The sequence below is a fragment of the Schistocerca piceifrons genome, chromosome 2, assembly GCF_021461385.2.
Source record: "Schistocerca piceifrons isolate TAMUIC-IGC-003096 chromosome 2, iqSchPice1.1, whole genome shotgun sequence".
Lineage (NCBI taxonomy): Eukaryota > Metazoa > Arthropoda > Insecta > Orthoptera > Acrididae > Schistocerca > Schistocerca piceifrons.
In genome coordinates, this window is record NC_060139.1 from 643,137,743 (window position 1) to 643,144,321 (window position 6,579).

The 6,579-nt window shown below is 39.3% G+C and overlaps 1 non-coding gene across 1 annotated transcript; it reads left to right on the plus strand.

The window, feature by feature from the left end:
- The first annotated feature begins 4,764 nt into the window (after positions 1 to 4,764).
- Positions 4,765 to 4,846, plus strand: Trnas-aga. Its single transcript has one exon. It is a non-coding gene; the product is annotated as a tRNA-Ser (tRNA).
- Positions 4,847 to 6,579: the final 1,733 nt, after the last annotated feature.

A 6,579-nucleotide genomic window follows, 5' to 3' on the forward strand; every position in this document is an offset into this window, starting at 1 on the left:
AATAGCCTAATTCAGCAATGTGAATGTGTGCTACAAATATTTGTTTTGGGACAAACGATACCATCATTGCTACTCTGGGTCCTATAGCCCCAACAAGTACTTACCTACTTGCTGTTGGCGGTCCAAACACGCTACAAGCACTCCTACACAGTGGACTTTCGAGAAAATGGCACAGCTGTGTAATGTAGGATCCTACAAGGAACGCTGCTCGTGTGCAGTGTCGTGAACCTACCGAAAACGAATCGCTCACTCAAGTCAGGGCCAGAGAGACCCACCAGTAGCAATGCAGAGGTAACAATGAACATTACATCCAAACCTGCCAACTTTTACGGTTTATTCGTAAATTTTACGGAAATTGCAGATTTTACGGTTTTAGGGATGGACGGTATTGTTTTACGTTATCGCGGACAAGAAGTTGAAACCTTAACATTCGATAATCATCCCACTTCCGTACAATCGATTGTTCGCTTGGGTCGAAGGCAAATCTAGGATAGTTGATAAATCATTGATATGATCGGTACTTTTAACCGTGTGATGTTTCTGTTGTCATTGGGATTGAATTTAAAGCCGAGATAAAAGTTCTTCCCTGTGAATCGTACGCGTCGACAGGCTGTGGTCCGCAAGTACTTTGTTCCGCTCTATTCGCTTTTTGTAACGGATACTCTTTGACCAGGTGTGGACTAACTGCATTTGTTCCGATTTGTTCCACGTGTGTGAGTGTGTGTGCGCATGAGGTTGACGTCGCGTTCATTTAATGGCTTAAGACTTTGTGTGCTTTGACATATTTCACTAAAGTGAGTGCCTTGAGTGTTTATGTTAAAATTTTATGTGATGTTCACTGATCCAGGTTCCTTTCGATGTTTCAGTACATATCAGGAGGTTTTTTTCTCGGCCATTTTCACACGCTATATTCATATTATAGGAATCATGAATATATCCAACAAGCAGCAGTACTTCCAGACATGTAGGAAATCATATTATGCTGATTTTCTGGGCATACGAAAATCAAGAAAGGGAGAAAAATTTGCCTTTTCCATGGTATGTAGGTGTATAATAATTCTGCACATGGTGGAAGAAACGATTTAAGTAATCATGTGAAGTGCCGTAAACACGTAAGTTATGTTAAATCGAAAGAAGATAAGAAAATCAACACCTTTTCAAGTCCGGAAACGTTGACAGTGACGTAACTAGAGCCCAGTGTCAGTTTAGTTCATTTTTTGGCACTTATGCAGTTTAGCAGGTACGGAAAAAATTTATCAATTTTTTTCAAAATTTGATCGATTATAGTCAAATTTGATACGCTGATTACGAATACGATATTTATTTTCGCCCCAGTCAATTATTTATTTATGAAAATACAAAGTACAATCACCAACAAACTTTACATATTCACCCACAAAGCTCTCCAAGCCAGATACATTTGGAATGAAAAATTTTTTCCGTACCTGCTAAACTGCATAAATTGATTTGTAGCGTAGCCCACTTGAGGTTAGGTTGGGAGTTTTTTTTTGGAATGCGGCCGCGGCAGCGGCCGCCTATGATTTGAAAATACTGATTAGTTAGTGTATTACGCAATGTTGCGTCATCGGCAGCGCCGCGCTTATCGGGCAGAAGATATCGCCGACGGTCAAGGGAAAATGAAAATGGATGTTATATTCGAAATCAGCGCATCAGAATTCACTATACCTACAAAATATTGAAAAATAAAAAAAATTTAAAAAAATTTAAAACAATTTTTTTGATGTAAATAATTGACTGGGTCGAAAATAAATATCGTATTCGTAATCAGCGTATCAAATTTGACTATAATCGATCAAATTTTGAAAAAAAATGAAAAATTTTTTCCGTACCTGCTAAACTGCATAAGTGCCCATTTTTTGGTGATGCGGCTGATTATCCTGCTGCTTTATTTAAGAAAATGTTTCTCACGTGAGAAGTGCAAAGAAATACATCTGTAGTCGCACGAAAATCACATGCATTGTAAATAAATGGCAAAAAATACATCCCCTGAAGTTAAGGGCTTCAGAATGGGCCATTTTCTTTGGCAACGGATGCAAGCATGATACGAATGTCAAGTTGTATCGTGATGTTACGTTCTGTGATATTCCGCGGGCAAAAGTAGTGAGCACTGTGCTATCCTATCAGCGTTAGACACTGAGTCAACTGGTTAAACTTAGGTAACCTGACGTTATCACAGCTGAATTCTCGTTACATACCAATTGAAAACTATGTGGCTTTTTGTTCCGACAGTGCTCTTGTTATGATAGGACACGAAAATGGCGTTTCAGCAGCTCTGAAAAAAGTTCAACCAGGTATCGCAGCGTAGGTTGCATTTGCCACCTGATTAATCTAGCAGCTGAAAAAGGTGCTGGAAGAATACCACTTAAAGTGGGTGAGATACTTGTCAATATATTTTATTTGTTAGAGAAGACTGTCAAAAGAAAAGAATGCCTTCAGAAATTTCAGAACCTGCACAATAAAGAGGCAAAGAAAATTGAAGTATGTATATACTAGTTGGTTATGTTTAGGCAGATGTTTGGATAGACTGCTGGACCAGTGGGATCTGCTTCTTCCTCTCTTCAAGAAGGAAGTAATAGTATGTATACCCAAAGCATTTCCACAAGCTTGACATCTTTCAGAATATCCTGAGTTGAACAACGTTTACCCAAAGAGTATCAGAAGAAGAGAATACTTGATTCTGCTACTACATTTTCCCCTAAAAGAATAGCATCTTCTTCCAGATGCAACAAGCCCATCCCAAAAAGTAAGACATCTGCTACAAAACGTGAGGAAAAATTGTTTATTCCTGTCCTCAGACTTGAACAAGGCCTTTTGCACATTCCTTCGTTTGACTATTTCTACATTTGACAAATTGAGTGTTGCCCTTCAGACTTTCTACCACATGTTCACCTTTTATTAGAACTTTTAATGGATTTGCTAAAGCAAAGTTTGTTAAGTGCAAAATTGAGAAAAGCTCCTCATTGCTCGAAGTTGAGTACAACTTGATTCAGAATCAAAGAAGTGATGATGAGTTAGTTATTGGCATTCAGACTTCGAACATAGTGATTGATCTCCAGGATACAGAGAAATCTCTTTTCTTTTCATCAGTGAGAAACTACTTTTGTACTGCCTGAGACTACATCAACCAAGTTTCCAATCAAGGATGATGATGTTGAGATATGCTCAAGTTGCTAGGTTAGACAAACTGGAGATGCATAGTTTTTTCCAATCGTTTTTCTTGGAAAAGTTTCCTATCATGTTATTGAAGGAAGAGAATGAAACTACAGATGAGGTGGTGAATGAGCTTCAGAGGCTGTTCACAGCTCCTCAGGTAGATGACACTGGCTGCAAATCAAGATGCAAGTTGGGCACAAATATCAAGAATTCGTGGAGCCGATGGACTTCTTAAATATAACCGATTTTCTCTAGTAACGCTCTCTGTTCTCACCATATCCCATAGTAATGCAGAGTGTGAACGTGTTTTCGGTCTTGTGAAATTTTTTTTTAAAAAAACAAATATAAACAGAACAGAGTTCAGATCATCCATGTCCAATGAATCTCCGGAGTGTATTTCTGTTTTGAAGACCAGGAGTTCTGGTCCCTGTTATGAGAAAACATTTTCTCACGACCTTTTGCAGGACGCTAAAAAGGCCATAATTCACAACTATGACTTTGGGAGTCGAACTAGCATGTGATTTGCAGTGTGTAATAAATTATTTCTTCCCTGTGTTACTTTAAACAGCTTTTATTGTGTAAAGCCAGCCATTTTCAGTTATCTCATATCTGCTTAATTTGTCAAGGGAGTCGTGTTATGTCTGCTCCAAACCAATAGTTACGGTACTACGTCTGTTGCTGTTTAACAATTTCTTCTTTGTCCATCTGCAAATCATTGGCATATGTAAGTAGATGTAATTTCATGAAGTATCCTGTTTAAAGCATGAATTATTATATTTTGTGGCCCAGAAGTATTATTATTTTCGTCAGGCCGACGTATGTCGAAAATCGTTAGATTTTGTGTCGTGCATGAGTTTTACTGACAGCTAATTTCGAAAGTTGGAACGTATGGATATCCCTTGTCAGAGATAGCACATGCCACTGGTTTAAACACACAACATGTAAAAATTTAAAAGAAGAATCAATTATGACGGTACAATACACGAATTTTTTGGTTTCCGTTACCCGTAATAATGGCTAAGATTGCATCTTGTTGCGCTTAAGTGTACTCGGTTAAGTTTCCATTTACAGCATCAACATGGTGAAACACTCTGAGTACACAAAAGGCGGGCAAATGACTTACGCTGCCGCATTTTATCAAATTTGCATCCATTCAAGAATCCGCTGTACCACATGGTGTGCTAAACTGTGAGTCAGGGAGGGGAGCGGGTAGGATGGGGGGGGGGCAGGGGGGGCGGGAGCAGGATGTTAAAATAACGTCCCTTCTTGGCTTTACAGGGGGATGGCCATGTGGAATTATCCTGGTAATCGTTTCAAGTGGTGAACGGAAGCCGTTAAAAAGTTGAATGAGGATGGCCAGATAGCGACTTGAATTCAATTCCTTCCATACTAGAGACAGTGTCTTTGATCACCACATCATTCGATCACCAATATGCTCATACGGGAGAGAGGAAAAAGATAGAGAGAGAGAGAATGAGAATGAGGGGGGGGGGGGAAGTGGTGGTGGTGGTGGTGGTGGTGGTGGTGGTGGTGGTGGCAGAGAGAAAAATGGATGCAATATTTCGCTTCAAGAAGGCGCGGGTGCCAACGGCAGTCGTGGCCGAGTGGTTAAGGCGTCTGACTAGAAATCAGATTCCCTCTGGGAGCGTAGGTTCGAGTCCTACCGACTGCGAAAATTTTGTTCTCTCTCATGCATTTCATAGTAATTATCTGAGTACACATTTGTAATTTTAGGCCTGTATTCTTCAGTATCAGTAACACAGCAGTTACGCCGTCTGTTGCGACTATATGACGTCTCATTTGGACTAAACGCGTTTAGCATTATCTAAAGTGTCACCATAACAATTATTATTTTGTTTAAAATCGGTTTAACGCGGTCACGAACAGTTTTCATCTTTAAAGCTACTTTTTCGTAACAACGGTTTGTTGCTCCTACCATATTTCCATTTATTCTCGTACACACATGCGTCCGATTTTTAAATACTGCACTGCGTTAGCCACAACATTCTCTCTTTTGCATGTTTTCTACATCCAAATTCATCTCGTGGTTACGTGAACATCGTTTGTTTCGATAGCGCGGAACATATTCATATTTTGCCTTGTTTTTGTAATAGTGGCAACATGGCTATTGCCGCGTTTGCTGTTCGGATCTTTGCTTCAATGTCTACAGACTTTTTTTATTTTGCAGTGTTGTGAGTGAACTTAATCTCGTATACTTGCATATTGTCTTTGTGGGAATTTGGAAAAGGGGTGTACGTGAGTTGGTGTGAAATTTTTTTGGTGTGTGTGTGTGTGATTACTTTGTTGAATCTGTTTATATGGGTTGGCTGATTGTGTGATGTCTGAGGAGGTAACTGTTTATCTACTAAATGTTTAATAAGTTTAAATAACGTTTGATTGCGATGTTTGTTTGAATGTACCTGTATTTCCTTTGAGTGACTGCTTGTAGAATTGTTTTTTTTCTTGTATTGTCAGGAGATGTTTATTGTTACTGAACCTGATTATGTTCATGTCTGTTGCAGTTGTGGAAGCGCTCCCTAAACGGTCAGTAATATTGTCAGTGATACTGGGCAATAATTTTGTGTTTCGGAATGGTGGACGACAGAGATGATGATGTTATGATAATTGCTCCACTTTACTGAAAGCTGTAAAAGGTGGATGCGAAATTGGTTCAAGGGGCGTCAAAGATCAAACGCGAAAACTTGCTGGGAGAATTGAGGTTGGAAAAAAAGGTCATCATAACTTTTTACGTGTATGGGCATTTACATTACTAAAAATGGTTGTCCCTTTAAATAGGCACTTGCCCTACTCCCATCCCTTGGAATATGGAGGTACGGCGTTTCTATTCATTACACTTCTAGAAGTGATATCCCATCATTACGATAAAATATAGCACTACATGGCTGACAGCAGTGAGACAACGCTATGGCGTAAGTATCAAATTAATCTACCTAGAACAAATATTGGGTGAATAACCATAAGTACTCTGGCATAATAAATGTTTCGTGTCACCTGTAAAATGTAATTCTTGTGGCAACAGAAGTCTCTAAACTGACTCATTTATATCAAAAATGGCAGTTTTAGTCTTGCCCACCCCTCCCCACCCTCGCCCCAGTATAAGTTTCTACAGATACCCATATCCCCATGATCAGAAAACAAAATACTAGACCGAGAGACGCAGTACCACGACTTTAGCGCTAATGTAGTACCGCAGACCACGCGATCTGTGCTACAGGCAATTCTTCCGAAGACGTAAATTTTAGAAGTCCAATTTTCGTTAATGTTTTTGATGCATGGTTATAAAACGTATCATGCAATAATATTTTCAAGCAGAGCCGTGTATTTCAAAAGTTTTGATGTTCTCAGTATTACTGTGCTACCTCTCAATCTCACCCCTACACATTC